This window comes from Danio rerio, chromosome 14 (assembly GCF_049306965.1).
Source record: "Danio rerio strain Tuebingen ecotype United States chromosome 14, GRCz12tu, whole genome shotgun sequence".
NCBI classification, from domain to species: Eukaryota; Metazoa; Chordata; class Actinopteri; order Cypriniformes; family Danionidae; genus Danio; species Danio rerio.
The window spans coordinates 15250751-15275422 of NC_133189.1; positions in this window are offsets into that span (position 1 = coordinate 15250751).

The following is a 24672-nucleotide window of genomic DNA, read 5'->3' on the forward strand; positions in this document are numbered from 1 at the left end:
AGATCCAGCCACTAAAATGCATCATTCTTTTTGTTTTAGACAACATTTCTTGCACTGTTAAATATGTTTAAGAAAGTTGCACGTGAAAATCTATGTCTATGACTGAGTTTGCATTACTGCTTATTTTGACCTCTGCTGGCTCTGTAAAGCTCATTTTCAACATTCAATTCAGAATGTGATAAAACCAGATCCAGCCACTAAAATGCATCATTCTTTTTGTTTTAGACAACATTTCATGCACTGTTAAATATGTTTAAGAAAGTTGCAAGTGAAAATCTATGTCTATGACTGAGTTTGCATTACTGCTTATTTTGACCTCTGCTGGCTCTGAAAAGCTCATTTTCAACGTTCAATTCAGAATGTGATAAAACCAGATCCAGCCACTAAAAAGCATTTTCTTTTTGTTTTAGACAACATTCATGCACTGTTAAACATGTTAAAGCAAGTTGCAAGTGAAAATCTATGTCTATGACTGAGTTTGCATTACTGCTTATTTTGACCTCTGCTGGCTCTGAAAAGCTCATTTTCAACGTTCAATTCAGAATGTGATAAAACCAGATCCAGCCACAAAAAAGCATTTTCTTTTTGTTTTAGACAACATTCCATACACTGTTAAACATGTTAAAGCAAGTTGCAAGTGAAAATCTATGTCTATGACTGAGTTTGCATTACTGCTTATTTTGACCTCTGCTGGCTCTGAAAAGCTCATTTTCAACGTTCAATTCAGAATGTGATAAAACCAGATCCAGCCACTAAAATGCATCATTCTTTTTGTTTTAGACAACATTTCATGCACTGTTAAATATGTTTAAGAAAGTTGCAAGTGAAAATCTATGTCTATGACTGAGTTTGCATTACTGCTTATTTTGACCTCTGCTGGCTCTGAAAAGCTCATTTTCAACGTTCAATTCAGAATTTGATAAAACCAGATCCAGCCACAAAAAAGCATTTTCTTTTTGTTTTAGACAACATTTCATGCACTGTTAAACATGTTAAAGCAAGTTGCAAGTGAAAATCTATGTCTCTGACCGAGTTTGCATTACTGCTTATTTTGACCTCTGCTGGCTCTGAAAAGCTCATTTTCAACGTTCAATTCAGAATGTGATAAAACCAGATCCAGCCACTAAAATGCATCATTCTTTTTGTTTTAGACAACATTTTTTTGCACTGTTAAATATGTTTAAGAAAGTTGCAAGTGAAAATCTATGTCTATGACTGAGTTTGCATTACTGCTTATTTTGACCTCTGCTGGCTCTGAAAAGCTCATTTTCAACGTTCAATTCAGAATGTGATAAAACCAGATCCAGCTACTAAACTGCATCATTCTTTTTGTTTTAGACAACATTTCATGCACTGTTAAACATGTTAAAGCAAGTTGCAAGTGAAAATCTATGTCTATGACTGAGTTTGCATTACTGCTTATTTTGACCTCTGCTGGCTCTGAAAAGCTCATTTTCAACGTTCAATTCAGAATTTGATAAAACCAGATCCAGCCACAAAAAAGCATTTTATTTTTGTTTTAGACAACATTCCATGCACTGTTAAATATGTTTAAGAAAGTTGCAAGTGAAAATCTATGTCTATGACTGAGTTTGCATTACTGCTTATTTTGACCTCTGCTGGCTCTGAAAAGCTCATTTTCAACGTTTAATTCAGAATGTGATAAAACCAGATCCAGCCACTAAAAAGCATTTTCTTTTTGTTTTAGACAACATTCATGCACTGATAAACATGTTAAAGCAAGTTGCAAGTGAAAATCTATGTCTATGACTGAGTTTGCATTACTGCTTATTTTGACCTCTGCTGGCTCTGAAAAGCTCATTTTCAACGTTCAATTCAGAATGTGATAAAACCAGATCCAGCCACAAAAAAGCATTTTCTTTTTGTTTTAGACAACATTTCATGCACTGTTAAACATGTTAAAGCAAGTTGCAAGTGAAAATCTATGTCTCTGACCGAGTTTGCATTACTGCTTATTTTGACCTCTGCTGGCTCTGAAAAGCTCATTTTCAACGTTCAATTCAGAATGTGATAAAACCAGATCCAGCCACTAAAATGCATCATTCTTTTTGTTTTAGACAACATTTTTTTGCACTGTTAAATATGTTTAAGAAAGTTGCAAGTGAAAATCTATGTCTATGACTGAGTTTGCATTACTGCTTATTTTGACCTCTGCTGGCTCTGAAAAGCTCATTTTCAACGTTCAATTCAGAATGTGATAAAACCAGATCCAGCTACTAAACTGCATCATTCTTTTTGTTTTAGACAACATTTCATGCACTGTTAAACATGTTAAAGCAAGTTGCAAGTGAAAATCTATGTCTATGACTGAGTTTGCATTACTGCTTATTTTGACCTCTGCTGGCTCTGAAAAGCTCATTTTCAACGTTCAATTCAGAATTTGATAAAACCAGATCCAGCCACAAAAAAGCATTTTATTTTTGTTTTAGACAACATTCCATGCACTGTTAAACATGTTAAAGCAAGTTGCAAGTGAAAATCTATGTCTATGACTGAGTTTGCATTACTGCTTATTTTGACCTCTGCTGGCTCTGAAAAGCTCATTTTCAACGTTCAATTCAGAATGTGATAAAACCAGATCCAGCCACTAAAATGCATCATTCTTTTTGTTTTAGACAACATTTCATGCACTGTTAAATATGTTTAAGAAAGTTGCAAGTGAAAATCTATGTCTATGACTGACTTTGCATTACTGCTTATTTTGACCTCTGCTGGCTCTGAAAAGCTCATTTTCAACGTTCAATTCAGAATGTGATAAAACCAGATCCAGCCACTAAAAAGCATTTTCTTTTTGTTTTAGACAACATTTCATGCACTGTTAAACATGTTAAAGCAAGTTGCAAGTGAAAATCTATGTCTATGACTGAGTTTGCATTACTGCTTATTTTGACCTCTGCTGGCTCTGAAAAGCTCATTTTCAACGTTCAATTCAGAATGTGATAAAACCAGATCCAGCCACAAAAAAGCATTTTATTTTTGTTTTAGACAACATTACATGCACTGTTAAACATGTTAAAGCAAGTTGCAAGTGAAAATCTATGTCTATGACTGAGTTTGCATTACTGCTTATTTTGACCTCTGCTGGCTCTGAAAAGCTCATTTTCAACGTTCAATTCAGAATGTGATAAAACCAGATCCAGCTACTAAAATGCATCATTCTTTTTGTTTTAGACAACATTTCATGCACTGTTAAACATGTTAAAGCAAGTTGCAAGTGAAAATCTATGTCTATGACTGAGTTTGCATTACTGCTTATTTTGACCTCTGCTGGCTCTGAAAAGCTCATTTTCAACGTTCAATTCAGAATGTGATAAAACCAGATCCAGCCACAAAAAAGCATTTTATTTTGTTTTAGACAACATTCCATGCACTGTTAAACATGTTAAAGCAAGTTGCAAGTGAAAATCTATGTCTATGACTGAGTTTGCATTACTGCTTATTTTGACCTCTGCTGGCTCTGAAAAGCTCATTTTCAACGTTCAATTCAGAATGTGATAAAACCAGATCCAGCCACTAAAATGCATCATTCTTTTTGTTTTAGACAACATTTCATGCACTGTTAAATATGTTTAAGAAAGTTGCAAGTGAAAATCTATGTCTATGACTGACTTTGCATTACTGCTTATTTTGACCTCTGCTGGCTCTGAAAAGCTCATTTTCAACGTTCAATTCAGAATGTGATAAAACCAGATCCAGCCACTAAAAAGCATTTTCTTTTTGTTTTAGACAACATTTCATGCACTGTTAAACATGTTAAAGCAAGTTGCAAGTGAAAATCTATGTCTATGACTGAGTTTGCATTACTGCTTATTTTGACCTCTGCTGGCTCTGAAAAGCTCATTTTCAACGTTCAATTCAGAATGTGATAAAACCAGATCCAGCCACAAAAAAGCATTTTATTTTTGTTTTAGACAACATTACATGCACTGTTAAACATGTTAAAGCAAGTTGCAAGTGAAAATCTATGTCTATGACTGAGTTTGCATTACTGCTTATTTTGACCTCTGCTGGCTCTGAAAAGCTCATTTTCAACGTTCAATTCAGAATGTGATAAAACCAGATCCAGCTACTAAAATGCATAATTCTTTTTGTTTTAGACAACATTTCATGCACTGTTAAACATGTTAAAGCAAGTTGCAAGTGAAAATCTATGTCTATGACTGAGTTTGCATTACTGCTTATTTTGACCTCTGCTGGCTCTGAAAAGCTCATTTTCAACGTTTAATTCAGAATTTGATAAAACCAGATCCAGCCACAAAAAAGCATTTTATTTTTGTTTTAGACAACATTCCATGCACTGTTAAACATGTTAAAGCAAGTTGCAAGTGAAAATCTATGTCTATGACTGAGTTTGCATTACTGCTTATTTTGACCTCTGCTGGCTCTGAAAAGCTCATTTTCAACGTTCAATTCAGAATGTGATAAAACCAGATCCAGCCACTAAAATGCATCATTCTTTTTGTTTTAGACAACATTTCATGCACTGTTAAATATGTTTAAGAAAGTTGCAAGTGAAAATCTATGTCTATGACTGAGTTTGCATTACTGCTTATTTTGACCTCTGCTGGCTCTGAAAAGCTCATTTTCAACGTTCAATTCAGAATGTGATAAAACCAGATCCAGCCACTAAAATGCATCATTCTTTTTGTTTTAGACAACATTTCATGCACTGTTAAATATGTTTAAGAAAGTTGCAAGTGAAAATCTATGTCTATGACTGAGTTTGCATTACTGCTTATTTTGACCTCTGCTGGCTCTGAAAAGCTCATTTTCAACGTTCAATTCAGAATGTGATAAAACCAGTTCCAGCCACTAAAAAGCATTTTATTTTTGTTTTAGACAACATTCCATGCACTGTTAAACATGTTAAAGCAAGTTGCAAGTGAAAATCTATGTCTATGACTGAGTTTGCATTACTGCTTATTTTGACCTCTGCTGGCTCTGAAAAGCTCATTTTCAACGTTCAATTCAGAATGTGATAAAACCAGATCCAGCTACTAAAATGCATCATTCTTTTTGTTTTAGACAACATTTCATGCACTGTTAAATATGTTTAAGAAAGTTGCAAGTGAAAATCTATGTCTATGACTGAGTTTGCATTACTGCTTATTTTGACCTCTGCTGGCTCTGAAAAGCTCATTTTCAACGTTCAATTCAGAATGTGATAAAACCAGTTCCAGCCACTAAAAAGCATTTTATTTTTGTTTTAGACAACATTCCATGCACTGTTAAACATGTTAAAGCAAGTTGCAAGTGAAAATCTATGTCTATGACTGAGTTTGCATTACTGCTTATTTTGACCTCTGCTGGCTCTGAAAAGCTCATTTTCAACGTTCAATTCAGAATGTGATAAAACCAGATCCAGCTACTAAAATGCATCATTCTTTTTGTTTTAGACAACATTTCATGCACTGTTAAACATGTTAAAGCAAGTTGCAAGTGAAAATCTATGTCTATGACTGAGTTTGCATTACTGCTTATTTTGACCTCTGCTGGCTCTGAAAAGCTCATTTTCAACGTTCAATTCAGAATGTGATAAAACCAGATCCAGCCACTAAAATGCATCATTCTTTTTGTTTTAGACAACATTTCATGCACTGTTAAATATGTTTAAGAAAGTTGCAAGTGAAAATCTATGTCTATGACTGACTTTGCATTACTGCTTATTTTGACCTCTGCTGGCTCTGAAAAGCTCATTTTCAACGTTCAATTCAGAATGTGATAAAACCAGATCCAGCCACTAAAAAGCATTTTCTTTTTGTTTTAGACAACATTTCATGCACTGTTAAACATGTTAAAGCAAGTTGCAAGTGAAAATCTATGTCTATGACTGAGTTTGCATTACTGCTTATTTTGACCTCTGCTGGCTCTGAAAAGCTCATTTTCAACGTTCAATTCAGAATTTGATAAAACCAGATCCAGCCACAAAAAAGCATTTTATTTTTGTTTTAGACAACATTCCATGCACTGTTAAACATGTTAAAGCAAGTTGCAAGTGAAAATCTATGTCTATGACTGAGTTTGCATTACTGCTTATTTTGACCTCTGCTGGCTCTGAAAAGCTCATTTTCAACGTTCAATTCAGAATGTGATAAAACCAGATCCAGCCACTAAAATGCATCATTCTTTTTGTTTTAGACAACATTTCATGCACTGTTAAATATGTTTAAGAAAGTTGCAAGTGAAAATCTATGTCTATGACTGAGTTTGCATTACTGCTTATTTTGACCTCTGCTGGCTCTGAAAAGCTCATTTTCAACGTTCAATTCAGAATGTGATAAAACCAGTTCCAGCCACTAAAAAGCATTTTATTTTTGTTTTAGACAACATTCCATGCACTGTTAAACATGTTAAAGCAAGTTGCAAGTGAAAATCTATGTCTATGACTGAGTTTGCATTACTGCTTATTTTGACCTCTGCTGGCTCTGAAAAGCTCATTTTCAACGTTCAATTCAGAATGTGATAAAACCAGATCCAGCTACTAAAATGCATCATTCTTTTTGTTTTAGACAACATTTCATGCACTGTTAAACATGTTAAAGCAAGTTGCAAGTGAAAATCTATGTCTATGACTGAGTTTGCATTACTGCTTATTTTGACCTCTGCTGGCTCTGAAAAGCTCATTTTCAACGTTCAATTCAGAATGTGATAAAACCAGATCCAGCCACAAAAAAGCATTTTATTTTTGTTTTAGACAACATTCCATGCACTGTTAAACATGTTAAAGCAAGTTGCAAGTGAAAATCTATGTCTATGACTGAGTTTGGATTACTGCTTATTTTGACCTCTGCTGGCTCTGAAAAGCTCATTTTCAACGTTCAATTCAGAATGTGATAAAACCAGATCCAGCCACTAAAATGCATCATTCTTTTTGTTTTAGACAACATTTCATGCACTGTTAAATATGTTTAAGAAAGTTGCAAGTGAAAATCTATGTCTATGACTGAGTTTGCATTACTGCTTATTTTGACCTCTGCTGGCTCTGAAAAGCTCATTTTCAACGTTCAATTCAGAATGTGATAAAACCAGATCCAGCCACTAAAAAGCATTTTCTTTTTGTTTTAGACAACATTTCATGCACTGTTAAACATGTTAAAGCAAGTTGCAAGTGAAAATCTATGTCTATGACTGAGTTTGCATTACTGCTTATTTTGACCTCTGCTGGCTCTGAAAAGCTCATTTTCAACGTTCAATTCAGAATGTGATAAAACCAGATCCAGCCACAAAAAAGCATTTTATTTTTGTTTTAGACAACATTACATGCACTGTTAAACATGTTAAAGCAAGTTGCAAGTGAAAATCTATGTCTATGACTGAGTTTGCATTACTGCTTATTTTGACCTCTGCTGGCTCTGAAAAGCTCATTTTCAACGTTCAATTCAGAATGTGATAAAACCAGATCCAGCTACTAAAATGCATCATTCTTTTTGTTTTAGACAACATTTCATGCACTGTTAAACATGTTAAAGCAAGTTGCAAGTGAAAATCTATGTCTATGACTGAGTTTGCATTACTGCTTATTTTGACCTCTGCTGGCTCTGAAAAGCTCATTTTCAACGTTCAATTCAGAATTTGATAAAACCAGATCCAGCCACAAAAAAGCATTTTATTTTTGTTTTAGACAACATTCCATGCACTGTTAAACATGTTAAAGCAAGTTGCAAGTGAAAATCTATGTCTATGACTGAGTTTGCATTACTGCTTATTTTGACCTCTGCTGGCTCTGAAAAGCTCATTTTCAACGTTCAATTCAGAATGTGATAAAACCAGATCCAGCCACTAAAATGCATCATTCTTTTTGTTTTAGACAACATTTCATGCACTGTTAAATATGTTTAAGAAAGTTGCAAGTGAAAATCTATGTCTATGACTGACTTTGCATTACTGCTTATTTTGACCTCTGCTGGCTCTGAAAAGCTCACTTTCAACGTTCAATTCAGAATGTGATAAAACCAGATCCAGCCACTAAAAAGCATTTTCTTTTTGTTTTAGACAACATTTCATGCACTGTTAAACATGTTAAAGAAAGTTGCAAGTGAAAATCTATGTCTCTGACTGAGTTTGCATTACTGCTTATTTTGACCTCTGCTGGCTCTGAAAAGCTCATTTTCAACGTTCAATTCAGAATGTGATAAAACCAGATCCAGCCACTAAAATGCATCATTCTTTTTGTTTTAGACAACATTTCATGCACTGTTAAATATGTTTAAGAAAGTTGCAAGTGAAAATCTATGTCTATGACTGAGTTTGCATTACTGCTTATTTTGACCTCTGCTGGCTCTGAAAAGCTCATTTTCAACGTTCAATTCAGAATGTGATAAAACCAGATCCAGCTACTAAAATGCATCATTCTTTTTGTTTTAGACAACATTTCATGCACTGTTAAACATGTTAAAGCAAGTTGCAAGTGAAAATCTATGTCTCTGACTGAGTTTGCATTACTGCTTATTTTGACCTCTGCTGGCTCTGAAAAGCTCATTTTCAACGTTCAATTCAGAATGTGATAAAACCAGATCCAGCCACTAAAATGCATCATTCTTTTTGTTTTAGACAACATTTCATGCACTGTTAAATATGTTTAAGAAAGTTGCAAGTGAAAATCTATGTCTATGACTGAGTTTGCATTACTGCTTATTTTGACCTCTGCTGGCTCTGAAAAGCTCATTTTCAACGTTCAATTCAGAATGTGATAAAACCAGACCCAGCCACTAAAATGCATCATTCTTTTTGTTTTAGACAACATTTCATGCACTGTTAAATATGTTTAAGAAAGTTGCAAGTGAAAATCTATGTCTCTGACTGAGTTTGCATTACGGCTTATTTTGACCTCTGCTGGCTCTGAAAAGCTCATTTTTAAAGTTCAATTCAGAATGTGATAAAACCAGATCCAGCCACTAAAATGCATCATTCTTTTTGTTTTAGACAACATTTCTTGCACTGTTAAATATGTTTAAGAAAGTTGCAAGTGAAAATCTATGTCTGTGACTGAGTTTGCATTACTGCTTATTTTGACCTCTGCTGGCTCTGAAAAGCTCATTTTCAACGTTCAATTCAGAATGTGATAAAACCAGTTCCAGCCACTAAAAAGCATTTTATTTTTGTTTTAGACAACATTCCATGCACTGTTAAACATGTTAAAGCAAGTTGCAAGTGAAAATCTATGTCTATGACTGAGTTTGCATTACTGCTTATTTTGACCTCTGCTGGCTCTGAAAAGCTCATTTTCAACGTTCAATTCAGAATGTGATAAAACCAGATCCAGCTACTAAAATGCATCATTCTTTTTGTTTTAGACAACATTTCATGCACTGTTAAACATGTTAAAGCAAGTTGCAAGTGAAAATCTATGTCTATGACTGAGTTTGCATTACTGCTTATTTTGACCTCTGCTGGCTCTGAAAAGCTCATTTTCAACGTTCAATTCAGAATTTGATAAAACCAGATCCAGCCACAAAAAAGCATTTTATTTTTGTTTTAGACAACATTCCATGCACTGTTAAACATGTTAAAGCAAGTTGCAAGTGAAAATCTATGTCTATGACTGAGTTTGCATTACTGCTTATTTTGACCTCTGCTGGCTCTGAAAAGCTCATTTTCAACGTTCAATTCAGAATGTGATAAAACCAGATCCAGCCACTAAAATGCATCATTCTTTTTGTTTTAGACAACATTTCATGCACTGTTAAATATGTTTAAGAAAGTTGCAAGTGAAAATCTATGTCTATGACTGACTTTGCATTACTGCTTATTTTGACCTCTGCTGGCTCTGAAAAGCTCATTTTCAACGTTCAATTCAGAATGTGATAAAACCAGATCCAGCCACTAAAAAGCATTTTCTTTTTGTTTTAGACAACATTTCATGCACTGTTAAACATGTTAAAGCAAGTTGCAAGTGAAAATCTATGTCTATGACTGAGTTTGCATTACTGCTTATTTTGACCTCTGCTGGCTCTGAAAAGCTCATTTTCAACGTTCAATTCAGAATGTGATAAAACCAGATCCAGCCACAAAAAAGCATTTTATTTTTGTTTTAGACAACATTACATGCACTGTTAAACATGTTAAAGCAAGTTGCAAGTGAAAATCTATGTCTATGACTGAGTTTGCATTACTGCTTATTTTGACCTCTGCTGGCTCTGAAAAGCTCATTTTCAACGTTCAATTCAGAATGTGATAAAACCAGATCCAGCTACTAAAATGCATCATTCTTTTTGTTTTAGACAACATTTCATGCACTGTTAAACATGTTAAAGCAAGTTGCAAGTGAAAATCTATGTCTATGACTGAGTTTGCATTACTGCTTATTTTGACCTCTGCTGGCTCTGAAAAGCTCATTTTCAACGTTCAATTCAGAATTTGATAAAACCAGATCCAGCCACAAAAAAGCATTTTATTTTTGTTTTAGACAACATTCCATGCACTGTTAAACATGTTAAAGCAAGTTGCAAGTGAAAATCTATGTCTATGACTGAGTTTGCATTACTGCTTATTTTGACCTCTGCTGGCTCTGAAAAGCTCATTTTCAACGTTCAATTCAGAATGTGATAAAACCAGATCCAGCCACTAAAATGCATCATTCTTTTTGTTTTAGACAACATTTCATGCACTGTTAAATATGTTTAAGAAAGTTGCAAGTGAAAATCTATGTCTATGACTGACTTTGCATTACTGCTTATTTTGACCTCTGCTGGCTCTGAAAAGCTCATTTTCAACGTTCAATTCAGAATGTGATAAAACCAGATCCAGCCACTAAAAAGCATTTTCTTTTTGTTTTAGACAACATTTCATGCACTGTTAAACATGTTAAAGCAAGTTGCAAGTGAAAATCTATGTCTATGACTGAGTTTGCATTACTGCTTATTTTGACCTCTGCTGGCTCTGAAAAGCTCATTTTCAACGTTCAATTCAGAATGTGATAAAACCAGATCCAGCCACAAAAAAGCATTTTATTTTTGTTTTAGACAACATTACATGCACTGTTAAACATGTTAAAGCAAGTTGCAAGTGAAAATCTATGTCTATGACTGAGTTTGCATTACTGCTTATTTTGACCTCTGCTGGCTCTGAAAAGCTCATTTTCAACGTTCAATTCAGAATGTGATAAAACCAGATCCAGCTACTAAAATGCATCATTCTTTTTGTTTTAGACAACATTTCATGCACTGTTAAACATGTTAAAGCAAGTTGCAAATGAAAATCTATGTCTATGACTGAGTTTGCATTACTGCTTATTTTGACCTCTGCTGGCTCTGAAAAGCTCATTTTCAACGTTCAATTCAGAATTTGATAAAACCAGATCCAGCCACAAAAAAGCATTTTATTTTTGTTTTAGACAACATTCCATGCACTGTTAAACATGTTAAAGCAAGTTGCAAGTGAAAATCTATGTCTATGACTGAGTTTGCATTACTGCTTATTTTGACCTCTGCTGGCTCTGAAAAGCTCATTTTCAACGTTCAATTCAGAATGTGATAAAACCAGATCCAGCCACTAAAATGCATCATTCTTTTTGTTTTAGACAACATTTCATGCACTGTTAAATATGTTTAAGAAAGTTGCAAGTGAAAATCTATGTCTATGACTGAGTTTGCATTACTGCTTATTTTGACCTCTGCTGGCTCTGAAAAGCTCATTTTCAACGTTCAATTCAGAATGTGATAAAACCAGATCCAGCCACTAAAATGCATCATTCTTTTTGTTTTAGACAACATTTCATGCACTGTTAAATATGTTTAAGAAAGTTGCAAGTGAAAATCTATGTCTATGACTGAGTTTGCATTACTGCTTATTTTGACCTCTGCTGGCTCTGAAAAGCTCATTTTCAACGTTCAATTCAGAATGTGATAAAACCAGTTCCAGCCACTAAAAAGCATTTTATTTTTGTTTTAGACAACATTCCATGCACTGTTAAACATGTTAAAGCAAGTTGCAAGTGAAAATCTATGTCTATGACTGAGTTTGCATTACTGCTTATTTTGACCTCTGCTGGCTCTGAAAAGCTCATTTTCAACGTTCAATTCAGAATGTGATAAAACCAGATCCAGCTACTAAAATGCATCATTCTTTTTGTTTTAGACAACATTTCATGCACTGTTAAACATGTTAAAGCAAGTTGCAAGTGAAAATCTATGTCTATGACTGAGTTTGCATTACTGCTTATTTTGACCTCTGCTGGCTCTGAAAAGCTCATTTTCAACGTTCAATTCAGAATGTGATAAAACCAGATCCAGCCACAAAAAAGCATTTTATTTTTGTTTTAGACAACATTACATGCACTGTTAAACATGTTAAAGCAAGTTGCAAGTGAAAATCTATGTCTATGACTGAGTTTGCATTACTGCTTATTTTGACCTCTGCTGGCTCTGAAAAGCTCATTTTCAACGTTCAATTCAGAATGTGATAAAACCAGATCCAGCTACTAAAATGCATCATTCTTTTTGTTTTAGACAACATTTCATGCACTGTTAAACATGTTAAAGCAAGTTGCAAGTGAAAATCTATGTCTATGACTGAGTTTGCATTACTGCTTATTTTGACCTCTGCTGGCTCTGAAAAGCTCATTTTCAACGTTCAATTCAGAATTTGATAAAACCAGATCCAGCCACAAAAAAGCATTTTATTTTTGTTTTAGACAACATTCCATGCACTGTTAAACATGTTAAAGCAAGTTGCAAGTGAAAATCTATGTCTATGACTGAGTTTGCATTACTGCTTATTTTGACCTCTGCTGGCTCTGAAAAGCTCATTTTCAACGTTCAATTCAGAATGTGATAAAACCAGATCCAGCCACTAAAATGCATCATTCTTTTTGTTTTAGACAACATTTCATGCACTGTTAAATATGTTTAAGAAAGTTGCAAGTGAAAATCTATGTCTATGACTGACTTTGCATTACTGCTTATTTTGACCTCTGCTGGCTCTGAAAAGCTCATTTTCAACGTTCAATTCAGAATGTGATAAAACCAGATCCAGCCACTAAAAAGCATTTTCTTTTTGTTTTAGACAACATTTCATGCACTGTTAAACATGTTAAAGCAAGTTGCAAGTGAAAATCTATGTCTATGACTGAGTTTGCATTACTGCTTATTTTGACCTCTGCTGGCTCTGAAAAGCTCATTTTCAACGTTCAATTCAGAATGTGATAAAACCAGATCCAGCCACAAAAAAGCATTTTATTTTTGTTTTAGACAACATTACATGCACTGTTAAACATGTTAAAGCAAGTTGCAAGTGAAAATCTATGTCTATGACTGAGTTTGCATTACTGCTTATTTTGACCTCTGCTGGCTCTGAAAAGCTCATTTTCAACGTTCAATTCAGAATGTGATAAAACCAGATCCAGCTACTAAAATGCATCATTCTTTTTGTTTTAGACAACATTTCATGCACTGTTAAACATGTTAAAGCAAGTTGCAAGTGAAAATCTATGTCTATGACTGAGTTTGCATTACTGCTTATTTTGACCTCTGCTGGCTCTGAAAAGCTCATTTTCAACGTTCAATTCAGAATTTGATAAAACCAGATCCAGCCACAAAAAAGCATTTTATTTTTGTTTTAGACAACATTCCATGCACTGTTAAACATGTTAAAGCAAGTTGCAAGTGAAAATCTATGTCTATGACTGAGTTTGCATTACTGCTTATTTTGACCTCTGCTGGCTCTGAAAAGCTCATTTTCAACGTTCAATTCAGAATGTGATAAAACCAGATCCAGCCACTAAAATGCATCATTCTTTTTGTTTTAGACAACATTTCATGCACTGTTAAATATGTTTAAGAAAGTTGCAAGTGAAAATCTATGTCTATGACTGACTTTGCATTACTGCTTATTTTGACCTCTGCTGGCTCTGAAAAGCTCATTTTCAACGTTCAATTCAGAATGTGATAAAACCAGATCCAGCCACTAAAAAGCATTTTCTTTTTGTTTTAGACAACATTTCATGCACTGTTAAACATGTTAAAGCAAGTTGCAAGTGAAAATCTATGTCTATGACTGAGTTTGCATTACTGCTTATTTTGACCTCTGCTGGCTCTGAAAAGCTCATTTTCAACGTTCAATTCAGAATGTGATAAAACCAGATCCAGCCACAAAAAAGCATTTTATTTTTGTTTTAGACAACATTACATGCACTGTTAAACATGTTAAAGCAAGTTGCAAGTGAAAATCTATGTCTATGACTGAGTTTGCATTACTGCTTATTTTGACCTCTGCTGGCTCTGAAAAGCTCATTTTCAACGTTCAATTCAGAATGTGATAAAACCAGATCCAGCTACTAAAATGCATCATTCTTTTTGTTTTAGACAACATTTCATGCACTGTTAAACATGTTAAAGCAAGTTGCAAATGAAAATCTATGTCTATGACTGAGTTTGCATTACTGCTTATTTTGACCTCTGCTGGCTCTGAAAAGCTCATTTTCAACGTTCAATTCAGAATTTGATAAAACCAGATCCAGCCACAAAAAAGCATTTTATTTTTGTTTTAGACAACATTCCATGCACTGTTAAACATGTTAAAGCAAGTTGCAAGTGAAAATCTATGTCTATGACTGAGTTTGCATTACTGCTTATTTTGACCTCTGCTGGCTCTGAAAAGCTCATTTTCAACGTTCAATTCAGAATGTGATAAAACCAGATCCAGCCACTAAAATGCATCATTCTTTTTGTTTTAGACAACATTTCATGCACTGTTAAATATGTTTAAGAAAGTTGCAAGTGAAAATCTATGTCTATGACTGAGTTTGCATTACTGCTTATTTTGACCTCTGCTGGCTCTGAAAAGCTCATTTTCAACGTTCAATTCAGAATGTGATAAAACCAGATCCAGCCACTAAAATGCATCATTCTTTTTGTTTTAGACAACATTTCATGCACTGTTAAATATGTTTAAGAAAGTTGCAAGTGAAAATCTATGTCTATGACTGAGTTTGCATTACTGCTTATTTTGACCTCTGCTGGCTCTGAAAAGCTCATTTTCAACGTTCAATTCAGAATGTGATAAAACCAGTTCCAGCCACTAAAAAGCATTTTATTTTTGTTTTAGACAACATTCCATGCACTGTTAAACATGTTAAAGCAAGTTGCAAGTGAAAATCTATGTCTATGACTGAGTTTGCATTACTGCTTATTTTGACCTCTGCTGGCTCTGAAAAGCTCATTTTCAACGTTCAATTCAGAATGTGATAAAACCAGATCCAGCTACTAAAATGCATCATTCTTTTTGTTTTAGACAACATTTCATGCACTGTTAAACATGTTAAAGCAAGTTGCAAGTGAAAATCTATGTCTATGACTGAGTTTGCATTACTGCTTATTTTGACCTCTGCTGGCTCTGAAAAGCTCATTTTCAACGTTCAATTCAGAATGTGATAAAACCAGATCCAGCCACAAAAAAGCATTTTATTTTTGTTTTAGACAACATTACATGCACTGTTAAACATGTTAAAGCAAGTTGCAAGTGAAAATCTATGTCTATGACTGAGTTTGCATTACTGCTTATTTTGACCTCTGCTGGCTCTGAAAAGCTCATTTTCAACGTTCAATTCAGAATGTGATAAAACCAGATCCAGCTACTAAAATGCATCATTCTTTTTGTTTTAGACAACATTTCATGCACTGTTAAACATGTTAAAGCAAGTTGCAAGTGAAAATCTATGTCTATGACTGAGTTTGCATTACTGCTTATTTTGACCTCTGCTGGCTCTGAAAAGCTCATTTTCAACGTTCAATTCAGAATTTGATAAAACCAGATCCAGCCACAAAAAAGCATTTTATTTTTGTTTTAGACAACATTCCATGCACTGTTAAACATGTTAAAGCAAGTTGCAAGTGAAAATCTATGTCTATGACTGAGTTTGCATTACTGCTTATTTTGACCTCTGCTGGCTCTGAAAAGCTCATTTTCAACGTTCAATTCAGAATGTGATAAAACCAGATCCAGCCACTAAAATGCATCATTCTTTTTGTTTTAGACAACATTTCATGCACTGTTAAATATGTTTAAGAAAGTTGCAAGTGAAAATCTATGTCTATGACTGAGTTTGCATTACTGCTTATTTTGACCTCTGCTGGCTCTGAAAAGCTCATTTTCAACGTTCAATTCAGAATGTGATAAAACCAGATCCAGCCACAAAAAAGCATTTTATTTTTGTTTTAGACAACATTCCATGCACTGTTAAACATGTTAAAGCAAGTTGCAAGTGAAAATCTATGTCTATGACTGAGTTTGCATTACTGCTTATTTTGACCTCTGCTGGCTCTGAAAAGCTCATTTTCAACGTTCAATTCAGAATGTGATAAAACCAGATCCAGCCACTAAAATGCATCATTCTTTTTGTTTTAGACAACATTTCATGCACTGTTAAATATGTTTAAGAAAGTTGCAAGTGAAAATCTATGTCTATGACTGAGTTTGCATTACTGCTTATTTTGACCTCTGCTGGCTCTGAAAAGCTCATTTTCAACGTTCAATTCAGAATGTGATAAAACCAGATCCAGCCACTAAAAAGCATTTTCTTTTTGTTTTAGACAACATTTCATGCACTGTTAAACATGTTAAAGCAAGTTGCAAGTGAAAATCTATGTCTATGACTGAGTTTGCATTACTGCTTATTTTGACCTCTGCTGGCTCTGAAAAGCTCATTTTCAACGTTCAATTCAGAATGTGATAAAACCAGATCCAGCCACAAAAAAGCATTTTATTTTTGTTTTAGACAACATTACATGCACTGTTAAACATGTTAAAGCAAGTTGCAAGTGAAAATCTATGTCTATGACTGAGTTTGCATTACTGCTTATTTTGACCTCTGCTGGCTCTGAAAAGCTCATTTTCAACGTTCAATTCAGAATGTGATAAAACCAGATCCAGCTACTAAAATGCATCATTCTTTTTGTTTTAGACAACATTTCATGCACTGTTAAACATGTTAAAGCAAGTTGCAAGTGAAAATCTATGTCTATGACTGAGTTTGCATTACTGCTTATTTTGACCTCTGCTGGCTCTGAAAAGCTCATTTTCAACGTTCAATTCAGAATTTGATAAAACCAGATCCAGCCACAAAAAGCATTTTATTTTTGTTTTAGACAACATTCCATGCACTGTTAAACATGTTAAAGCAAGTTGCAAGTGAAAATCTATGTCTATGACTGAGTTTGCATTACTGCTTATTTTGACCTCTGCTGGCTCTGAAAAGCTCATTTTCAACGTTCAATTCAGAATGTGATAAAACCAGATCCAGCCACTAAAATGCATCATTCTTTTTGTTTTAGACAACATTTCATGCACTGTTAAATATGTTTAAGAAAGTTGCAAGTGAAAATCTATGTCTATGACTGAGTTTGCATTACTGCTTATTTTGACCTCTGCTGGCTCTGAAAAGCTCACTTTCAACGTTCAATTCAGAATGTGATAAAACCAGATCCAGCCACTAAAAAGCATTTTCTTTTTGTTTTAGACAACATTTCATGCACTGTTAAACATGTTAAAGAAAGTTGCAAGTGAAAATCTATGTCTCTGACTGAGTTTGCATTACTGCTTATTTTGACCTCTGCTGGCTCTGAAAAGCTCATTTTCAACGTTCAATTCAGAATGTGATAAAACCAGATCCAGCCACTAAAATGCATCATTCTTTTTGTTTTAGACAACATTTCATGCACTGTTAAATATGTTTAAGAAAGTTGCAAGTGAAAATCTATGTCTATGACTGAGTTTGCATTACTGCTTATTTTGACCTCTGCTGGCTCTGAAAAGCTCATTTTCAACGTTCAATTCAGAATGTGATAAAACCAGATCCAGCTACTAAAATGCATCATTCTTTTTGTTTTAGACAACATTTCATGCACTGTTAAACATGTTAAAGCAAGTTGCAAGTGAAAATCTATGTCTCTGACTGAGTTTGCATTACTGCTTATTTTGACCTCTGCTGGCTCTGAAAAGCTCATTTTCAACGTTCAATTCAGAATGTGATAAAACCAGATCCAGCCACTAAAATGCATCATTCTTTTTGTTTTAGACAACATTTCATGCACTGTTAAATATGTTTAAGAAAGTTGCAAGTGAAAATCTATGTCTATGACTGAGTTTGCATTACTGCTTATTTTGACCTCTGCTGGCTCTGAAAAGCTCATTTTCAACGTTCAATTCAGAATGTGATAAAACCAGACCCAGCCACTAAAATGCATCATTCTTTTTGTTTTAGACAACATTTCATGCACTGTTAAATATGTTTAAAAAAGTTGCAAGTGAAAATCTATGTCTCTGACTGAGTTTGCATTACTGCTTATTTTGACCTCTGCTGGCTCTGAAAAGCTCATTTTTAAAGTTCAATTCAGAATGTGATAAAACCAGATCCAGCCACTAAAATGCATCATTCTTTTTGTTTTAGACAACATTTCTTGCACTGTTAAATATGTTTAAGAAAGTTGCAAGTGAAAATCTATGTCTGTGACTGAGTTTGCATTACTGCTTATTTTGACCTCTGCTGGCTCTGAAAAGCTCATTTTCAACGTTCAATTCAGAATGTGATAAAACCAGTTCCAGCCACTAAAAAGCATTTTATTTTTGTTTTAGACAACATTCCATGCACTGTTAAACATGTTAAAGCAAGTTGCAAGTGAAAATCTATGTCTATGACTGAGTTTGCATTACTGCTTATTTTGACCTCTGCTGGCTCTGAAAAGCTCATTTTCAACGTTCAATTCAGAATGTGATAAAACCAGATCCAGCCACAAAAAAGCATTTTATTTTTGTTTTAGACAACATTACATGCACTGTTAAACATGTTAAAGCAAGTTGCAAGTGAAAATCTATGTCTATGACTGAGTTTGCATTACTGCTTATTTTGACCTCTGCTGGCTCTGAAAAGCTCATTTTCAACGTTCAATTCAGAATGTGATAAAACCAGATCCAGCTACTAAAATGCATCATTCTTTTTGTTTTAGACAACATTTCATGCACTGTTAAACATGTTAAAGCAAGTTGCAAGTGAAAATCTATGTCTATGACTGAGTTTGCATTACTGCTTATTTTGACCTCTGCTGGCTCTGAAAAGCTCATTTTCAACGTTCAATTCAGAATTTGATAAAACCAGATCCAGCCACAAAAAAGCATTTTATTTTTGTTTTAGACAACATTCCATGCACTGTTAAACATGTTAAAGCAAGTTGCAAGTGAAAATCTATGTCTATGACTGAGTTTGCATTACTGCTTATTTTGACCTCTGCTGGCTCTGAAAAGCTCATTTTCAACGTTCAATTCAGAATGTGATAAAACCAGATCCAGCCACTAAAATGCATCATTCTTTTTGTTTTAGACAACATTTCATGCACTGTTAAATATGTTTAAGAAAGTTGCAAGTGAAAATCTATGTCTATGACTGACTTTGCATTACTGCTTATTTTGACCTCTGCTGGCTCTGAAAAGCTCATTTTCAACGTTCAATTCAGAATGTGATAAAACCAGATCCAGCCACTAAAAAGCATTTTCTTTTTGTTTTAGACAACATTTCATGCACTGTTAAACATGTTAAAGCAAGTTGCAAGTGAAAATCTATGTCTATGACTGAGTTTGCATTACTGCTTATTTTGACCTCTGCTGGCTCTGAAAAGCTCATTTTCAACGTTCAATTCAGAATGTGATAAAACCAGATCCAGCCACAAAAAAGCATTTTATTTTTGTTTTAGACAACATTACATGCACTGTTAAACATGTTAAAGCAAGTTGCAAGTGAAAATCTATGTCTATGACTGAGTTTGCATTACTGCTTATTTTGACCTCTGCTGGCTCTGAAAAGCTCATTTTCAACGTTCAATTCAGAATGTGATAAAACCAGATCCAGCTACTAAAATGCATCATTCTTTTTGTTTTAGACAACATTTCATGCACTGTTAAACATGTTAAAGCAAGTTGCAAGTGAAAATCTATGTCTATGACTGAGTTTGCATTACTGCTTATTTTGACCTCTGCTGGCTCTGAAAAGCTCATTTTCAACGTTCAATTCAGAATTTGATAAAACCAGATCCAGCCACAAAAAAGCATTTTATTTTTGTTTTAGACAACATTCCATGCACTGTTAAACATGTTAAAGCAAGTTGCAAGTGAAAATCTATGTCTATGACTGAGTTTGCATTACTGCTTATTTTGACCTCTGCTGGCTCTGAAAAGCTCATTTTCAACGTTCAATTCAGAATGTGATAAAACCAGATCCAGCCACTAAAATGCATCATTCTTTTTGTTTTAGACAACATTTCATGCACTGTTAAATATGTTTAAGAAAGTTGCAAGTGAAAATCTATGTCTATGACTGAGTTTGCATTACTGCTTATTTTGACCTCTGCTGGCTCTGAAAAGCTCATTTTCAACGTTCAATTCAGAATGTGATAAAACCAGATCCAGCCACTAAAATGCATCATTCTTTTTGTTTTAGACAACATTTCATGCACTGTTAAATATGTTTAAGAAAGTTGCAAGTGAAAATCTATGTCTATGACTGAGTTTGCATTACTGCTTATTTTGACCTCTGCTGGCTCTGAAAAGCTCATTTTCAACGTTCAATTCAGAATGTGATAAAACCAGATCCAGCCACAAAAAAGCATTTTATTTTTGTTTTAGACAACATTACATGCACTGTTAAACATGTTAAAGCAAGTTGCAAGTGAAAATCTATGTCTATGACTGAGTTTGCATTACTGCTTATTTTGACCTCTGCTGGCTCTGAAAAGCTCATTTTCAACGTTCAATTCAGAATGTGATAAAACCAGATCCAGCTACTAAAATGCATCATTCTTTTTGTTTTAGACAACATTTCATGCACTGTTAAACATGTTAAAGCAAGTTGCAAGTGAAAATCTATGTCTATGACTGAGTTTGCATTACTGCTTATTTTGACCTCTGCTGGCTCTGAAAAGCTCATTTTCAACGTTCAATTCAGAATTTGATAAAACCAGATCCAGCCACAAAAAAGCATTTTATTTTTGTTTTAGACAACATTCCATGCACTGTTAAACATGTTAAAGCAAGTTGCAAGTGAAAATCTATGTCTATGACTGAGTTTGCATTACTGCTTATTTTGACCTCTGCTGGCTCTGAAAAGCTCATTTTCAACGTTCAATTCAGAATGTGATAAAACCAGATCCAGCCACTAAAATGCATCATTCTTTTTGTTTTAGACAACATTTCATGCACTGTTAAATATGTTTAAGAAAGTTGCAAGTGAAAATCTATGTCTATGACTGAGTTTGCATTACTGCTTATTTTGACCTCTGCTGGCTCTGAAAAGCTCATTTTCAACGTTCAATTCAGAATGTGATAAAACCAGTTCCAGCCACTAAAAAGCATTTTATTTTTGTTTTAGACAACATTCCATGCACTGTTAAACATGTTAAAGCAAGTTGCAAGTGAAAATCTATGTCTATGACTGAGTTTGCATTACTGCTTATTTTGACCTCTGCTGGCTCTGAAAAGCTCATTTTCAACGTTCAATTCAGAATGTGATAAAACCAGATCCAGCTACTAAAATGCATCATTCTTTTTGTTTTAGACAACATTTCATGCACTGTTAAATATGTTTAAGAAAGTTGCAAGTGAAAATCTATGTCTATGACTGAGTTTGCATTACTGCTTATTTTGACCTCTGCTGGCTCTGAAAAGCTCATTTTCAACGTTCAATTCAGAATGTGATAAAACCAGATCCAGCTACTAAAATGCATCATTCTTTTTGTTTTAGACAACATTTCATGCACTGTTAAACATGTTAAAGCAAGTTGCAAGTGAAAATCTATGTCTCTGACTGAGTTTGCATTACTGCTTATTTTGACCTCTGCTGGCTCTGAAAAGCTCATTTTCAACGTTCAATTCAGAATGTGATAAAACCAGATCCAGCCACTAAAATGCATCATTCTTTTTGTTTTAGACAACATTTCATGCACTGTTAAATATGTTTAAGAAAGTTGCAAGTGAAAATCTATGTCTATGACTGAGTTTGCATTACTGCTTATTTTGACCTCTGCTGGCTCTGAAAAGCTCATTTTCAACGTTCAATTCAGAATGTGATAAAACCAGACCCAGCCACTAAAATGCATCATTCTTTTTGTTTTAGACAACATTTCATGCACTGTTAAATATGTTTAAGAAAGTTGCAAGTGAAAATCTATGTCTCTGACTGAGTTTGCATTACTGCTTATTTTGACCTCTGCTGGCTCTGAAAAGCTCATTTTTAAAGTTCAATTCAGAATGTGATAAAACCAGATCCAGCCACTAAAATGCATCATTCTTTTTGTTTTAGACAACATTTCATGCACTGTTAAATATGTTTAAGAAAGTTGCAAGTGAAAATCTATGTCTATGACTGAGTTTGCATTACTGCTTATTTTGACCTCTGCTGGCTCTGAAAAGCTCATTTTCAACGTTCAATTCAGAATGTGATAAAACCAGATCCAGCCACAAAAAAGCATTTTATTTTTGTTTTAGACAACATTACATGCACTGTTAAACATGTTAAAGCAAGTTGCAAGTGAAAATCTATGTCTATGACTGAGTTTGCATTACTGCTTATTTTGACCTCTGCTGGCTCTGAAAAGCTCATTTTCAACGTTCAATTCAGAATGTGATAAAACCAGATCCAGCTACTAAAATGCATCATTCTTTTTGTTTTAGACAACATTTCATGCACTGTTAAACATGTTAAAGCAAGTTGCAAGTGAAAATCTATGTCTATGACTGAGTTTGCATTACTGCTTATTTTGAACTCTGCTGGCTCTGAAAAGCTCATTTTCAACGTTCAATTCAGAATTTGATAAAACCAGATCCAGCCACAAAAAAGCATTTTATTTTTGTTTTAGACAACATTCCATGCACTGTTAAACATGTTAAAGCAAGTTGCAAGTGAAAATCTATGTCTATGACTGAGTTTGCATTACTGCTTATTTTGACCTCTGCTGGCTCTGAAAAGCTCATTTTCAACATTCAATTCAGAATGTGATAAAACCAGATCCAGCCACTAAAATGCATCATTCTTTTTGTTTTAGACAACATTTCATGCACTGTTAAATATGTTTAAGAAAGTTGCAAGTGAAAATCTATGTCTATGACTGACTTTGCATTACTGCTTATTTTGACCTCTGCTGGCTCTGAAAAGCTCATTTTCAACGTTCAATTCAGAATGTGATAAAACCAGTTCCAGCCACTAAAAAGCATTTTATTTTTGTTTTAGACAACATTCCATGCACTGTTAAACATGTTAAAGCAAGTTGCAAGTGAAAATCTATGTCTATGACTGAGTTTGCATTACTGCTTATTTTGACCTCTGCTGGCTCTGAAAAGCTCATTTTCAACGTTCAATTCAGAATGTGATAAAACCAGATCCAGCTACTAAAATGCATCATTCTTTTTGTTTTAGACAACATTTCATGCACTGTTAAATATGTTTAAGAAAGTTGCAAGTGAAAATCTATGTCTATGACTGAGTTTGCATTACTGCTTATTTTGACCTCTGCTGGCTCTGAAAAGCTCATTTTCAACGTTCAATTCAGAATGTAATAAAACCAGATCCAGCTACTAAAATGCATCATTCTTTTTGTTTTAGACAACATTTCATGCACTGTTAAACATGTTAAAGCAAGTTGCAAGTGAAAATCTATGTCTCTGACTGAGTTTGCATTACTGCTTATTTTGACCTCTGCTGGCTCTGAAAAGCTCATTTTCAACGTTCAATTCAGAATGTGATAAAACCAGATCCAGCCACTAAAATGCATCATTCTTTTTGTTTTAGACAACATTTCATGCACTGTTAAATATGTTTAAGAAAGTTGCAAGTGAAAATCTATGTCTATGACTGAGTTTGCATTACTGCTTATTTTGACCTCTGCTGGCTCTGAAAAGCTCATTTTCAACGTTCAATTCAGAATGTGATAAAACCAGACCCAGCCACTAAAATGCATCATTCTTTTTGTTTTAGACAACATTTCATGCACTGTTAAATATGTTTAATAAAGTTGCAAGTGAAAATCTATGTCTCTGACTGAGTTTGCATTACTGCTTATTTTGACCTCTGCTGGCTCTGAAAAGCTCATTTTTAAAGTTCAATTCAGAATGTGATAAAACCAGATCCAGCCACTAAAATGCATCATTCTTTTTGTTTTAGACAACATTTCTTGCACTGTTAAATATGTTTAAGAAAGTTGCAAGTGAAAATCTATGTCTGTGACTGAGTTTGCATTACTGCTTATTTTGACCTCTGCTGGCTCTGAAAAGCTCATTTTCAACGTTCAATTCAGAATGTGATAAAACCAGATCCAGCTACTAAAATGCATCATTCTTTTTGTTTTAGACAACATTTCATGCACTGTTAAACATGTTAAAGCAAGTTGCAAGTGAAAATCTATGTCTATGACTGAGTTTGCATTACTGCTTATTTTGACCTCTGCTGGCTCTGAAAAGCTCATTTTCAACGTTCAATTCAGAATTTGATAAAACCAGATCCAGCCACAAAAAAGCATTTTATTTTTGTTTTAGACAACATTCCATGCACTGTTAAACATGTTAAAGCAAGTTGCAAGTGAAAATCTATGTCTATGACTGAGTTTGCATTACTGCTTATTTTGACCTCTGCTGGCTCTGAAAAGCTCATTTTCAACGTTCAATTCAGAATGTGATAAA